At 48.1% G+C, this 16,663-nt stretch overlaps 1 protein-coding gene and 2 pseudogenes across 3 annotated transcripts in view; 1 reads left to right on the top strand and 2 right to left on the bottom strand.

The window, feature by feature from the left end:
- The window catches only part of LOC128412026 (zinc finger protein 420-like), a 342,858-nt gene that overhangs the window by 264,617 nt on the left and 61,578 nt on the right, over nucleotides 1-16,663 (top strand). The gene's annotated exons all lie outside the window — the stretch shown is intronic.
- The window catches only part of LOC128412189 (zinc finger protein 420-like), a 215,270-nt pseudogene that overhangs the window by 197,318 nt on the left and 1,289 nt on the right, over nucleotides 1-16,663 (bottom strand).
- The window catches only part of LOC128412049 (zinc finger protein 420-like), a 28,732-nt pseudogene that overhangs the window by 10,780 nt on the left and 1,289 nt on the right, over nucleotides 1-16,663 (bottom strand).

Here is a 16,663-nt window from a genome sequence, read left to right as displayed (position 1 = left end):
GCTGGAGATGTAAAGAAAAGCAAGGAACATTTTATCATATGTGGTGGGAATGCAAATACATTAAAAAATATTGGGAAATGATATATAATGAACTGAAAAGAATGTTTAAAATGAACTTTGGTAAACAGCCTGAAGCCTTTCTGTTAGGTATCTCAAATCAAGAGCTGCCAAAAGAAAAATGGACATTATTTATGTATACTATAACAGCGGCAAGAATCTTGACTGCACAAAATTGGAAGGTGGAATACCATCAAAAGAACAATGGTAAGAAAAACTGATGAATTATGCAGAATTGGCTAAGCTAACAGAGAAATTATAAGAGAAGGACAAAAAGGATTTTAAAAGTTTGGGAACCATTTACAGGTTATTTGCAGAAACAGCAACTGGCAGGGTCTGAATAAACTTTATTATAGTAACAGAAAAATTAGAGAAATGATAGGGGAATTTACTTTTATCTAAAGCAGGACACAATAAATAAAACTAAATAACTCAGTAGAAGGGGAGTTGAGGGAAGTCCGGAGGACAGGAGGGAGAACAATTGTATATAACATGATGATTGAGATATTTTTATTTGTTATAAAATTCAATAAATATTCATTTTTTAAAAAGAAAAAAAAGAAGATTGAGGAAAACTTAACCAAAGCTGGCCTTTCTATATTTGTGAAGAGGTATAAGGAGAGTCCCATGGACTGCAAGAAGATCCAACCTCTCCATTCCGAAGGAAATCAGCCCTGAGTGCTCACTGGAAGGACAGATCCTGAAGCTGAGGCTCCAAGACTTTGGCCACCTCAGGAGAAGAGAAGACTCCCTGGAAGAGACCCTGATGTTGGGAAAGATGGAGGGCGCAAGGAGAAGGGAACGACAGAGAATGAGATGGTGGGACAGTGTTCTCGAAGCTACCAGCATGAGTTTGACCAAACTGCGGGAGGCAGTGGAAGACAGGAGGGCCTGGCGTGCTCTGGTCCAAGGGGTCAGGAAGAGTCGGACACGACGAAACGACTAAAGAACAACATAAGGAGACTCAGTCACTACAAAATCAGACTGGTAAAGGCAGGAAAAGGTGCACAACAGCAAGTGATGATCGAAGAATGAAGAGACTGTGCCTACAGGACAGAAGAAAATCATCTGGGTGTTTACAAGATGACATGGGGCAATGGAAGGTGAAGCTGAGTGCAAGCACTGGTCTAAATGCTAGAATTCCAAGGGAAAAGCCATTGTTATATCTCAAGCAAAGGTGGAAAAGATTAAACTGGGCTAAAACCCATGGTAACTGGACAGCGGAACAATGGGACAGTGTTATTTGGAGCGATGAGACCCTAATCTCCTTGCTTGGTAGTGAGGGCATGAAATATGCGAGGAGGAGAATCGGAGAAGATTTACATCCTACTTGCATTACACCGACCGTGAAACACCCAGATAGTGTGATGATCTGGGGTTGTATGACAGCAAAAGGTGTGGGCAGAATTTGTGTCATTAATGGGAACGTCAATGCCCCCAAATACATAAATCAAATACTTGAGCCTGAACTGAAGCGTTCTGAATGGGAAATCCTATTCCACTGCTGGAATGGCCTGGGAATAGTTCAAGCGAAAATATTGGGAGCCGACTAAAGAAACTTGTTAGTCAGAAGCAACCCAGCAATAAAGCCCAATTAATAGAGGCAATAATTCCATCTGGGTTTCACATTATTACAGCTGCAGAACTAAAAAACTTGCTTCACTCCATGAGAAGGCGTTGTAAGGCCAGAATTAAAGCTAAAGGTTACCGAAGTCAGTATTAATTGACATGGTGAGAATTTCTGTATATCTCCTTTTTTCTAAGCGTTTCACTTTTCTTTTTAATGACTGCTGTTCTAATAAATACTCCTTCATAAAAGTTATTGCATTGCAATTTCCATTAAATTATCTTTCCTATGGTATCACTCCCCCCAAAATTGGTGTTATGAGCCATCAAACTTTGGAAACACACTTTTAAATAAGTTTCCATGATTTTAGCCACTAGTATAAGTTGTTCATTTAAAGTTAATGTACTTTTTATATGGGATCAGATTGTTGTTATTAATGTTTCATGTTTATACATGTGTTGGCTGGGTGCAACCCAATCAGATGTTCCAGGGATAAATAAAAATTATTACTATTACTATTATTGTAGGGATCAGATGGGATTACTATGAGGAATTATAAAATATACATCAAGCCATCGTGTCCACGATGAAAGCATTGTGTTGACTGGGTTTGATATATTGACGATAATTTCTGATTAAATCCCATAAGATTCTACATTCGTGCCCTTTTCATGCCCCTTTGCCTCTGCTGCCCATTTCTCCTTGCCTGACAAGTCACGTACACACTTAGACAGGCAGGCGTCCTGTGTCCTCAAAGACTGGGCAGTTTCGTCTTTGTAGTTTTCTAATAGGTAATCTTAGGATGTTAATCTTAGGGCCAGGAAACAGGTTTCACATTAAGGTGATAATGGTCACTGTCCTCCTGGCCACCCTCCTTATCATATGTATATTGCTTGTTTATTACCTCCGGGGTTGCCAGATGCTCTTCTTTGTAGTTCTGTTCTTTGTTTACCCTGTGCTTAATTAGTTTTAGTAGTTTAACTTTCTCCCCACGTGGGATTGTTGAAATGCTCAGAAGAAATCTGATTGGTTCTTACGAACACTCTGTAAAAAGTTCTTTTGTGAATAAAACGGCCTGGGCCGGCGGCTGCGGAGATCGGACAGACAAGCACAAAGAGACACGATTATACGCACCCTTCCCAGAGTCTTGCTTGTTCAAGCCTCTGTGTGTATTCTTATTAATCAGAGTTCAATCCTTCCTTTACTTTGCGAACGCAACAATTATCACTGATTCTACTACCTGAGGTTCAATCAGCCTGGCTCTTCTCTGGGACAGATTTTGGTTGGCCCAGTCATGGCATCCCCTCCATCGCCAATGTCAGGCGTCTCTTTGGTCAACCCAAGACTGACAGCAGCAAAAACAAAAACAGAAAGAGCCAGTGTGGTGTAGTGGTTAAGAGCGGTGGACTCGTAATCTGGGGAACCGGGTTTGCGTCTCCGCTCCTCCACATGCAGCTGCTGGGTGACCTTGGGCTAGTCATACTTCTCTGAAGTCTCTCAGCCCCACTCACCTCACAGAGTCTTTGTTGTGGGGGAGGAAGGGAAAGGAGAATGTTAGCCACTTTTAGACTCCTTCGGGTAGTGATAAAGCGGGATATCAAATCCAAACTACTCTTCTTCTTCAGAAAACCTGACAGAAGCTACTTATATGTCCTAACAACTCTGAAGCTGACATTTAAGATGCCTGGGCAGTTCAGACAAGCCCAACCGTGGTATAAAAAGGCAGAACTGGAGGAAGATGGTTCACAGAAAAAACTGCAATTTGCTGTTCAAGGTTTATTGTGGGGGTGTTAGGTTCCCAGGTGTTTTACTGGGCGCTGTTGAGCTCTGTGGAAATGTATGAGGTTTGTTGTTGTTCTTTGTTGTTTAGTCGTTTAGTCGTGTCCGACTCTTCGTGACCCCATGGACCAGAGCACGCCAGGCACTTCTGTCCTCCACTGCCTCCCGCAGTTTGATCAAACTCATGCTGGTAGCTTCAAGAACACCATCCAACCATCTCATCCTCTGTCGTCCCCTTCTCCTTGTGCCCTCCATCTTTCCCAACATCAGGGTCTTTTCCAGGGAGTCTTCTCTTCTCATGAGGTGGCCAAAGTATTGGAGCCTCAGCTTCACGATCTGTCCTTCCAGTGAGCACTCAGGGCTGATTTCCTTAAGAATGGATACGTTTGATCTTCTTGCAGTCCATGGGACTCTCAAGAGTCTCCTTCAGCACCAGAATTCAAAAGCATCAATTCTTCGGCGATCAGCCTTCTTTATGGTCCAGCTCTCACTTCCATACATCACTACTGGGAAAACCATAGCTTTTACTACGGACCTTTGTTGGCAAGGTGATGTCTCTACTTTTTAAGATGCTGTCTAGGTTTGACATTGCTTTTCTCCCAAGAAGCAGGCGTGTTTTAATTTCGTGACTGCTGTCACCATCTGCAGTGATCATGGAGCCCAAGAAAGTAAAATCTCTTACTGCCTCCATTTCTTCCCCTTCTATTTGCCAGGAGGTGATGGGACCAGTGGCCATGATCTTCGTTTTTTTGATGTTGAGCTTCAGACCATATTTTGGGCTCTCCTCCTTCACCCTCAATAAAAGGTTCTTTAATTCCTCCTCACTTTCTGCCATCAAGGTTGTGTCATCTGCATATCTGAGGTTGTTGATATTTCTTCCAGCAATCTTAATTCCGGCTTCGGATTCATCCAGCCCAGCCTTTCGCATGATAATAATAAATAATAATAATAAATTTTATTTATATCCCGCCCTCCCCAGCCGAAGCCGGGCTCAGGGCGGCTAACAACAATCAAATAATCAAACAGTCAAATAAACCAACATTCTAAAAATATTTCATTATAAAAATTAATTAAAATCAAGTTGATGGCAACCATTAAGCAAAACTCTGTGCAGGTTGCCAGAGAAGGGAGTCAGGCTGCGCCCTGACCAAAGGCCTGGTGGAACAACTCTGTCTTGCAGGCCCTGCGGAAAGATGTCAGGTCCCGCAGGGCCCTAGTCTCTTGTGACAGAGCGTTCCACCAGATTGGAGCCACAGCCAAGAAGGCCCTGGCTCTAGTTGAGGCCAGCCTAACCTCTCTGAGGCCTGGGACCTTCAGGATGTTTTTATTTGCAGACCGTAGGTTTCTTTGTGGGGCATACCAGGAGAGGCGGTCCCGTAGGTACGAGGGTCCTAGGCCGTATAGGGCTTTAAAGGTTAAAACCAGCACCTTAAACCTGATCCTGTAAATCCACCGGGAGCCAGTGCAGCTGATATAGCACCGGATGAATGTGGTCTCGCAGCGAAGACCCCATAAGGAGTCTCGCCGCGGCATTCTGCACCCGCTGGAGTTTCTGGGTCAGTCTCAAGGGCAGCCCCACGTAGAGCGAGTTACAATAATCCAGTCTGGAGGTGACCTTCGCGTGGATCACAGTGGCTAGGTCAGGGCGAGAGAGATAAGGGGCCAACTGCTTAGCTTGGCGGAGATGAAAAAATGCCGCCTTTGTTATAGCTGTAATCTGCGCCTCCATAGAGAGGGAGGTATCGAAGATTACACCCAAACTCTTAACGGACGGTGCTGGCACTAACTGCACCCCCGCAAGAGATGGGAGTTGCCCCCTCAATCCCATATCGTCCCGTCCCAGCCAGAGGACCTCTGTCTTCGAAGGATTTAACTTCAACCGGCTCCCACGTAACCATCCAGCCACAGCCTCCAGGCATCTGGTCAGTGTGTCTGGGGCCGAGTCAGGATGGCCATCCATCAACAGATAGAGTTGGGTGTCATCGGCATACTGATGGCAACCCAGCCCAAAACTCCGAACAAGCTGGGCGAGGGGGCGCATAAAGATGTTAAAAAGCATCGGGGAGAGAATCGCACCCTGAGGCACTCCACACACCAAGGAGTGGCGCGATGACAATTCCCCCCCAAGCGCCACCCTCTGTCCCCGACCAGAGAGAAACGAGCGCAGCCATTGGAGGACTGTGCCCTGGATCCCCACGTCGGCAAGGCGGTGGTCTAGGAGTTCGTGATCGACCATGTCGAAGGCTGCTGACAGGTCTAGAAGAATCAGCAGCCCTGACCCGCCTCGATCCAGCTGCCTGCGGAGATCATCTGTTAGGGCGACCAGAGCTGTCTCGGTCCCATGACCAGCACGGAAGCCGGACTGGAATGGATCGAGAGCCGATGTTTCATCCAGAAACCTACCAAGCTGTTCAGCAACCGCTCTCTCAATCACCTTACCCAGGAATGGAAGATTCGAAACCGGGCGGTAATTGGACAGATCTAAGGGATCCAATGATGTTTTCTTTAAGAGCGGACGCACCACTGCCTCCTTCAGTTCCCCTGGGAATATCCCGGTGCCAAGGGACAAATTGATGATATCCCCCAGGGGGGCCCGCACCTCATCTGGACACACTCTAATCAGCCATGACGGGCACGGGTCAAGAGGACAGGTGGTGGGCTTTCCAGCTTGGAGGAGTCTGTCCACATCGGCTGGAGATATCCGGTCAAAGTGGTCCAATACTGGACCCGAGGACAGTCGAGGGGCCTCCAGTTCATTTATTGTATCCAAATTGGCAGGAAGGTCATGGCGGAGCAACAGGACCTTCTCCGCAAAAAAGCTCGCAAATGCCTCACAGCTGTGTGTCAGATTGTTATTTAAATTTGGCTGTCCTTCAAGGGACGTTAAAGACCTAATTATACTAAATAATTGCGCCGGGCGAGAGCTAGCGGATGCAATGGAGGCCGAGAAGTAAGACTTCTTAGCGGCCTTCACTGCCATCTCATAGGTTTTCATAAAAACCCTATAAGATGTTCTTGAGGCTCCGTCACGAGCACCCCGCCATACTCGCTCTAGCCGTCTGAGATCCCGCTTCATTTTCCGAAGCTCCTCGGTAAACCAGGGAGCCCGGTTTCTGTGGGGTCGCAGAGGGCGCTTAGGTGCGATCTCATCGATGGCTGCCAGGAGCTGGGTATTCCAGCCCTCAACAAGCTCAGTCAATGAGTCGCCAGGGGGAGCAAGGTCCCGCAAGGCTTGACGGAATCTATCAGGGTCCATCAGCCTCTGCGGGCGAGCCCAAATCGGCTCGCCACCTAAGCAGGGTGGGGGTGGAAAGTCAATCCTGGCTTTCAGAGCGTAGTGATCAGACCATGGCACTTTCATCAAAGGAGACATGATCACATCTATACCGGCGCCAAAGATCAAATCCAGCGTGTGGCCTGCTTGATGTGTGGGGCCCAAAACAAACTGGGAGAGCCCTAGTGTTGCCATGGAAGACACCAGGTCCAGAGCCTGTGAGGAGGGAGTGGCATCAGCATGGATGTTGAAGTCCCCCAATACCAATAGGTTAGGGAACTCCAAGGCCCAGCCAGCCACCGCCTCCAGCAGGCCTGACAGGGTGGCTGCTGGTGCGCTAGGTGGCCGGTACACCAGCCAGACAGCCAAGCTCACCTCAGAGCCCCACACTAGGCCAACACATTCAATGCCGGGGATCAGTGGCGATGGTAGAGCCCTGAAAGAACAATCTTCCCGGATTAATAATGCCACCCCTCCCCCCCGGCCCACAGTCCGTGACTGGTGGAGGACGGAGAAACCCGGGGGCGCCATCTCTCGTAAGGTAACAGTTTCCCCTTCGCGCACCCAGGTCTCCGTCACACAAGCCAGATCGACCCCCTGCGAGGTAAAGAAATCTCGCAGGGTGGCGGTTTTGTTGCCTATAGACCTGGCATTGCACAACACCAGTGACGGAGGTGAGTAATCCTTGCTCACCCTACCCTCGTCCCTCGGGATGGGGCGCAGATTGGAAGGGGTACGAGCATATCCGTATCTCGATCCCCTTCGCCTATAATATCTGCCCCCACCGCCATACCTCCCTCGCCCCTCCACGGTAGCAATCCCAAGCCTCATACTTGCCTCCATTTACAGAATAGAAAAACAAAACAACCAAAAACAATTATACCCAAACAAAACCAATCCCCACCCCACTTAATATCCAACCCCAAACCAAAACAAAACGGAACAAAACAAAAATACATAGATAAAAACCACCATTCACGGTGGTACAACAGAATAAACAATAAAAACACCTTTAAAACACCTTAAAATATATAAAAACATCTTTAACATTTGCTGCAGCAGCACCAGTGTCCTTAAAGCTGTCACAGAGGTGAGTCTGGGCCCCGCCCCCTAGGCCAGATGGAATTAGCCTGAGGAGGGAGCGGCCTTCCCCCACACAATTATATGAATTCTGCATATAAGTTAAATAAGCAGGGAGACAATATACAGCCTTGTCGTACTCCTTTCCCAATTTTGAACCAATCAGTTGTCCCATATCCAGTTCTAACTGTAGCTTCTTGTCCCACATAGAGATTTCTCAGGAGACAGATGAGGTGATCAGGCACTCCCATTTCTTTAAGAACTTGCCATAGTTTTCTGTGGTCGACACAGTCAAAGGCTTTTGCATAGTCAATGAAGCAGAAGTAGATGTCTTTCTGGAACTCTCTAGCTTTCTCCATAATCCAGCGCATGTTTGCAATTTGGTCTCTGGTTCCTCTGCCTCTTCTAAATCCAGCTTGCACTTCTGGGAGTTCTCGGTCCACATACTGCTTGAGCCTTCCTTGTAGAATTTTAAGCATAACCTTGCTAGCGTGTGAAATGAGTGCAATTGTGCGGTAGTTGGAGCATTCTTTGGCACTGCCCTTCTTTGGGATTGGGATGTACACTGATCTTCTCCAATCCTCTGGCCACTGCTGAGTTTTCCAAACTTGCTGGCATATTGAGTGTAGCACCTTAACAGCATCATCTTTAAAAATTTTAAATAGTTCAGCTGGAATACCATCACTTCCACTGGCCTTGTTATTTGCAGTGCTTTCTAAGGCCCATTTGACTTCACTCTCCAGGATGTCTGGCTCAAGGTCAGCAACCACACTACCTGGGGTGTACGAGGCATCCATTTCTTTCTGATATAATTCCTCTGTGTATTCTTGCCACCTCTTCTTGATGTCTTCTGCTTCTGTTAGGTCCTTACCACTTTTGTCCTTTATTATGGTAATCCTTGTACGAAATGTTCCTTTCATATTTCCGATTTTCTTGAACAGATCTCTGGTTCTTCCCATTCTGTTGTTTTCCTCTATTTCTTTGCATTGCTCATTTAAGAAGGCCTTCTTGTCTCTCCTTGCTATTCTTTGGAAATCTGCATTCAATTTCCTGTACCTTTCTCTATCTCCCTCGCATTTTGCTTGTCTTCTCTCCCCCGCTATTTGTAAAGCCTCGTTGGACAGCCACTTTGCTTTCTTGCATTTCTTTTTCATTGGGATGGTTTTAGTTGCTGCCTCCTGTATAATGTTGCGAGCCTCCATCCATAGTTCTTCAGGCACTCTGTCCACCAAATCTAAATCCTTAAACCTGTTCCTCACTTCCACTGTGTATTCATAAGGGATTTGGTTTAGATTGTACCTTACCGGCCCAGTGGTTTTTCCTACTTTCTTCAGTTTAAGCTTGAATTTTGCTATATGAAGCTGATGATCTGAGCCACAGTCAGCTCCAGGTCTTGTTTTTGCTGACTGTATAGAGCTTCTCCATCTTTGGCTGCAGAGAATATAATCGATCTGATTTCGATGCTGCCCATCTGGTGATGTCCATGTGTAGAGTCGTCTCTTGTGTTGTTGGAAAAGCGTGTTTGTGATGACCAGCTTGTTCTCTTGACAGAACTCTATTAGCCTTTGCCCTGCTTCGTTTTGATCTCCAAGGCCAAACTTGCCAGTTGTTCCTTTTATCTCTTGATTCCCTACTTTAGCATTCCAATCCCCTATAATGAGAAGAACATCCTTCTTTGGTGTCACTTCAATAAGGTGTTGTAAGTCTTCATAGAATTGGTCAATTTCAGTTTCTTCAGCACCAGTAGTTGGTGCATAAACTTGGATTACTGTGACGTTAAAAGGTCTGCCTTGGATTCGTATCGAGATCATTCTATCATTTTTGAGATTGCATCCCAGTACAGCTTTCGCCACTCTTTTGTTGACTATGAGGGCCACTCCATTTCTTTTACGGGTTTCTTGCCCACAGTAGTAGATATGATAGTCATCCGAACTGAATTCGCCCATTCCCGTCCATTTTAGTTCACTGATGCCCAGGATGTCAATATTTATTCTTGCCATCTCATTTTTGACCACATCCAACTTACCCAGGTTCATGGTTCTTACATTCCAGGTTCCTATGCAATATTTTTCTTTACAACATTGGACTTTCCTTTCGCTTCCAGGCATATCCGCAACTGAGCGTCCTTTCGGCTTTGGCCCAGCCGCTTCATCAGCTCTGGATCTACTTGTACTTGTCCTCCGCTCTTCCCCAGTAGCATGTTGGACACCTTCCGACCTGAGGGGCTCATCTTCCAGCGTCATAACTTTAATATGCCTCATAACTTTAACATGCCTCATAACTTTAAGTTATGAGGTTTAAGTTATGAGGTTTAAGTTATGAGGTTTAAGTTTAATATGCCTCATAACTTTAAGTTATGAGGTTTAAGTTATGAGGTTTAAGTTATGAAGTTTAAAGTCATAACTTTAAGTTATGAGGTTTGTTACATAGAGGTATTTTTTGAATTTCCAGGCAGATAGGACGATCCCACAGGGAGCCTTACCAAGAGAGGCCACGATCCCACGATTCTCCTCCATGACGTCCTTATGCAGAGCTCTCTGGTCCGGATCCAGCAACGCCCACTCCTCGTCCATGAAACAAACAGCGACATCTTCAAAGCACACTGGACCCTAAAAGAAAAAGGGAAATGTCCTCCTCTGAGACAGGATCAATATGATCTGCTACACAATGCTCTGTTATAACAGATTGAGGTCGAATCCTGACAAGACAGAAAGTACTCTTTTGGGGGACAGAGGGTGGGCAGGTGTGAAGGATTCCCTGGTCCTGAATGGGCCAACTGTGCCCCTGAAGGACCAGGTGCGCAGCCTGGGAGTCAGTTTGGACTCACAGCTGTCCATGGAGACGCAGGTCAATTCTGTGTCCAGGGCAGCTGTTTATCAGCTCCATCTGGTACGCAGGCTGAGACCCTATCTGCCCGCGGACTGTCTCGCCAGAGTAGTGCATGCTCTGGTTATCTCCCGCTTGGACTACTGCAATGCGCTCTACCTGGGACTACCTTTGAAGGTGACCCGGAAACTACAACTAATCCAGAATGCGGCAGCTACACTGGTGACTGGGAGCAGTCATTTTTTGTAAATCGGTGGTACTCCAGTTGGTGTTTTTCAAGTCATTCTGCCTACGCAACATCCCAGTTTCCCGGATGGAAGAATCCACTTTCTCCTCTCCTCGTGAGTTGTTCTGGGGAGGTTCCCTTCCAATGCCCTAGAGCCAAATTCAAGGGGTTCAAGGGGGCATGGAGAGGGGGAGGAATGGGGGGCAGGCTATATTTCGCAGCCGATGGGGCTGGCTAGGTGAATCCTGGACACTATTTGTAATCATCTGTCCACTGCTTAGAAGCCTATTTTAGCATTCAGTGATCAATACAGAAATAAAAGAAGAGTAGTTTGGATGGCCATCTGTCTTGGATTATCTAGCTGAGATTCCTGCAATGCAGGGGGTTGGACTTGATGACCCTTGGGGTCCCTTTAGGATTCCATGAAAACTGCAACTACAGATGAATCCTACAGGCGACATCCAGAAGGCTGGTGTGAAGGTGGTGTTTCCCCTGTGCAGTAACACTCTGGCACAGTCAGCCTGGTACTCAGAGTCTTTATTACACATACACAAGAAACAGCTACAGTTCAGAATTAGGCGTCCAAACCTGTTGAGTCAGATTCAAGGAGCAGCTTCCTACGATTCCCACACAAGATGTCTTTGATCCTTACGTTTCATTTCCCCACTTGTCTGTGCTGATTTGAAAGCCCCCTCCCTTCCGGAGTCACAGCTTCCTTCCTGAGCCTCTAGGTGGTTGAGGGGCTCTTCAGCCTCCCTGAGCCCCGGCTCCCCCTGACCGGTCTCTGCCCCCTGTTCTGCCTCTTCTGTCCATTGCTCCTCCGAATCCTCCCTGACAGCTGGCGCCACAGAGTTATCTGGGCAGGAAATCCCACACTTCACAGCTGGAGTTAACTCTTTATCAGCAAGAACACGACATTCACAGGCTTGGCTGAGTTTCAGGCCGAATGAGAAGAGAAGCTCATTCCCTGAGGGTCTGTCAGTTTGCATTTCTTAGTGCAGAAAGTATGGATCTGATATTGTCTATTCTATTCTTATTAGTTCAAGAGGGTTCCGGAAGCTTCTCTGAATAAAAGAAACAGAAGTTTCCTGATGTTTGGGTTATTCCTTCAGAGAAGCTGAGTACAGCTGGGTTAAAGTGGTTCTGTCATCTCTTCTGTCAAGGTCAGGCTGACTATAAGAAGAGGCCAGAAGGAGCCTGGGTTTCACTTTCTCTCTCTCTTCCTTCTGGTGTTCTGTACATAGTATGCTGAGTGATAAGGTTTAGACTTATTATAAGTTAAGTTTAAGTCTGCTGCAACTGGATTTCTTATGGACAGGGCCAATCCTGTACATTTTGGATTTGTGACCAGTATCCTCATTTGCCTTCAGTAGCAGTTAAAGCTCCGCCGGATGAAATACAATTGCCTCTGGCCTATTTTTGGGAATCCTGCAACATGTTTAGGTTTTACTCTGCTAACTATACATTGGACTTCTGCTCTGGATCAATATTGAGTAGAATTTTATGACAGTGTCTTCCTCCAGAAAATCATTTGCTGAGAGTGAAGTCCCCCGACTCCCCACAGTTTTCCAAGTCCCCTCCTCTCTGGGGTTTCTGGCATATGATTGAACAGTGCGCCAGTGTGCAGCCTGCCTTTGCTCCTCCATGTTAGACCTCTCTTGGCTCTGAGAGACAAGCAGGGAGGGTGGCTTCTGGCAGAAGGAGAGGGAACCCCCGGTGGCTCCTCCTTCTCTTGACTCACCTCTGCCTCTTGACCTCCCTCCTCCCACTCGCCTCCTTCCTCTTCTGCCTCCGATTCTGCACTGCATTCTGCCACAGAGTCTCCCAGCTCACTAAGCCCTGTTGCCCCTTCAGCTTCTGACGCCTCCTCTTCCCAGGCTTCTCCCTCTTCTCCCTCTCACTGCTCATCCTTCCTCTACCTCCACTCCTTGGGCTGAGACATCTTCCCTTCCTGGCTCCCCGGCTGCTTCCTCCCACCATTCCTCTGTGCCCAACCAGTCCATGACATTGCTCCATCCCTCAGCCTCTGTCCCCACAAGGCAGCTTCCCCCGACCTGATCCGGTTCCACAGCCGCTGCTTCCCTTCTGCCCCCATGAAAAGGCGGATCAGGAGGTTTTGCCGGCATCATTCTGTCACCTGGAAGAGAAAAAAGGTAAGCAGGATGCCAGGAGTGCCTGCTTCTCTCACAGGTGAAACAGGGCATCTCTAACCACAGATGGGCCTTTCAGAAAGCCTCTCCTGCTGAGAGCGTTTGGACATTTGTGCCCATTTCATATGTTAGTCGTGCAGAAATACATCTCTCCTCCTCTAGACCCTTCCTCCCAACTCCCCCCCCCAAAGAACCCAGAGATTAGTTGGATGAAAAGAACCCAGAGATTAGTTGGAAAACCAACAGAATGAGACCAAATGGAGAAAAACCGCCTTCCTCCTTACCCAGTGGCCTCTCTCTGGTGTCCAGCGGAGGCCTCTCTGCCTCACAGGAATCGAGGTCCATTTCTGCAAAACGATCCCTTTTCTGAAAGAGCAACAAGGATTAAAAACAGAATGGGGAGAAATATTAGAAAGAGAATGACAAAGACAAAAACATTCAGGGTGTTGGATCTCATTCCATGGATGCTTTCCCAGAAAAAGGATGGGTCATCACTAAAGCATTATGGGATGTTCATCATCCTGTTTGGAGCCCCTTGGGAGTATCCAGGGCAAACTCTCTCTCACCTGCTTTCTCTCTGCCTGCTTTCTCTCCTCTGCCTGACTCAGGAGGAAACCTTCGGCCAGGGCCACTGCCTGGGAACTGGTCTCCGCTCTGCATTCCCTCACCCAGCTCTCCATCTCCGGTGGAAGGACAGCCAGGAACTGCTCCAAGATCACCAGGTCCAGGATCTCAGCTTTCGTGTGCCTTTCTGGCTTCAGCCACTGACGGTCAAGGTGGTAGAGTCGGCTGCAAACCTCTCGGGGTCCTTTGGCCTCCTGGCAGCAGAACCTCCCGAACTGCTGGATCTGCACCTCTGAGCGGAGGGTGTCCTCCTCACCCAGGATCTTCTGCACAGAGTTTTCCCAGAATCCCCCACTCCCAGTTTGGTCGGCATGGCCTCTTCTTGCTCCAGGGCCAGCTGAGTCTTGCTCATCCATCTGTGCTCTCTGGAAGCCTCTCAGAGATCGGAAGGAACCCTTTGGTCTTCTGCCAAGTTCTGTCTTAATGAGAAGCTCTTGCCAATCCTACAAAGCAAATGCTTTGTTACGTAAAAGTTTTTATTATTATTAGTAAATATTTTTATTTTTTGTATAGTTTGTATAGTTTTGTTCTTTAGGTGAGAGGGTCAGGGCTGTCTGGGAGTCGGCCCCATTCAACAGAATGGCAGGGGCGGGTTCCCCGGGGTGGGGGGGAGCACTGGGACACCCGATCACAGTGATCACGGGTAGGAGGAGGAGTTACACTATGACCAGACCACGTCATTACCAAGGAGGCAGGTTTAGTCATTGTTTGAGGACTATCCCTGCCTCCGGGTCTGGTCTTGACCAGAAGGATACTGGAATCAGCAAGGGATACCCACGTGACCTGAAGGGGCTGCTGTGCAATGCCAGGTCAATGATTCATAAGACCACGACTTGGATGGAGGACTTGACCTGGCATGTTCACCTCTATGGATGTGGGTGATCTGACATGAAGTGAAACCAAAACAAAAGAAGTGTCATGGTCGGATCACGTCCTGGTGCAACTGGACTTCTCCACGACCTTTCCCTCTGCAGGGAGGAGGGACCAATTTGGATGGCCCACCCCCGGTACTTAATGGATCCAAATGATTTCCACAAAGGAGGAGGGGATGTTTTATCCCATGTTGATGGCCTTTCAGCTGATTTCCATGTGGCCCCTGGAATGTGGAGTTAACCCGGGCTATCGATGGCCTGGTTCAAAATCGACCTCTTCAATTGCATGGAGCCTGGACAGCCCCATGGTTTTCCCCGGATCTGAGGGGGGTGAAACAATCACTGAGATGGCTAGAGTGTCGGTGGCAGAAAACACACTCTGAATCTGACCAGATATGGGTTACAGCTCAACGTCGAGCCTACCAAGTGACGATGGCTGTCTAAACTGCCTCTATTGCATCTGCAGAAAACAACACCAGGAGACTCTTTCAGGTGGTTCACCATTTAGTGGAACCACCTGCGTCATTGGGGCCTCAAAAGGACCCTGAGATCTCCTGCAATGATTTGGCAAAGTTTTTTTGCAGTTAAAGTCACTCAGATTTAGAAAGAGGTAGACTCCACCATGGGAGCAGGGCCAGGGTGGGAGAGTGCTAGAGTCCCGTCTAGTCAGGTTGCCTCCAAGGATGTGGACAGGCTGCTTGGACAAGTGAAACTGACCACCTGCCTCCTTGCTCATCCTGGCTCATAAAAGCCAACCGGGAAGGGCTAGGCGATGGGCTCTGCGGGGTGGTGAATGGTTCCCTCTGTGAGGCAGCCTTCTCAGATCCGATGAAAGAGGCAGCTATTAAACCACCTCTTAAAAAATATATATTTGGACCAGGCCAATATAGCCAGCTATCGCCCATTTTTGGGCAAGGTGATTGAGCGAGTGGTTGCTGAACAACTCCAAGCACGCCTTGAGGATGCGGACCATTTGGATCCCTTCCAGTCGGGATTCACCATGGGACTCAAATTCCCTTGGTCGCGCTGGTTCATGATTTCTGGCGGGCTAAGGTGAGAGCTGCTTCCTAGTTCTGCTGGATCTCTCCGCGGCCTTTGATACCATCGACCACGACATCCTTCTGGACTGGCTAGAGGGGCTGGGAGCTGAGGACACTGTCATACAGTGGTTAATCTCCTTCCTCCTGGGCCATGTCCAGAAAGTGGTGGTGGGGAATGAGTCTTCAGACCTTTGGGCTCTCACTTGTGGGGAGCGCCAGGGTTCTGTCCTCTCCCCCTTGCTTTTTAACATATATATGAAGCCACTGGGAGGGATCATCAGGGGGTTTGGGCTGAGTTTTCATCAGTATGCGGATGATACCCAGTTCTACCTCTCTTTTCAATCACAACATGTGAAGGCGGTGAAGGTCCTGTGTGAGTGCCTGGACGCGGTTGGTTGGTGGATGGATGGTGGCTAACAGATTGAGGTCGAATCCTGACAAGACAGAAGTACTGTTTTGGGGGGACAGGAAGCAGGCGGGTGTGGGGGACTCCCTGGTCCTGAATGGGGCAACTGTGCCCCTGAAGGACCAGGTGCGCAGCCTGGGAGTCATTTTGGACTCACAGCTGTCCATGGAGGCACAGGTCAATTCTGTGTCCAGGGCAGCTGTCTACCAGCTCCATCTGGTATGCAGGATGAGACCCTACCTGCCCGCAGACTGCCTCACCAGAGTGGTGCATGCTCTGCTCATCTCCCGCTTGGACTACTGCCATGCACTCTACGTGGGGCTACCTTTGAAGGTGGCCGGGAAACTACAACTACCGCAATCCAGAATGCGGCAGCTAGACTGGGAGCTGGTGACTGGGAGTGGCCTCCGTGACCACATAACACCAATCCAGAAAGACCTACATTGGCTACCAGTACATTTCCGGGCACAATTCAAAGAGTTGCTGCTAACCTTGAAAGCCCTAAATGGCCTCAGCCCAGTAGACCTGAAGTAGCATCTCCACCCCCCCATCGTTCAGCCTGAGGTCCAGCACCAAGGGCCTTCTGGCGGTTCCCTCATTGCGGGAAAAGAGGTTACAGGGAAGGCAGAGGTCCTTCTCGGTGGTGGCACCCGCCCTGTGGAACACCCTCCCATCAGATGTCAAGGAAATAAACAACTATCTGACTTTTAGAAGACATCTGAAGGCAGCCCTGTTAGGGAAGTTTTAAATGTTTGATGTTTC

This window comes from Podarcis raffonei, chromosome 4 (genome assembly GCF_027172205.1).
Source record: "Podarcis raffonei isolate rPodRaf1 chromosome 4, rPodRaf1.pri, whole genome shotgun sequence".
NCBI classification, from domain to species: domain Eukaryota; kingdom Metazoa; phylum Chordata; class Lepidosauria; order Squamata; family Lacertidae; genus Podarcis; species Podarcis raffonei.
The sequence above is the reverse complement of the archived record's forward strand: the minus strand, read 5'-3'. Positions and strand labels throughout refer to the sequence as shown.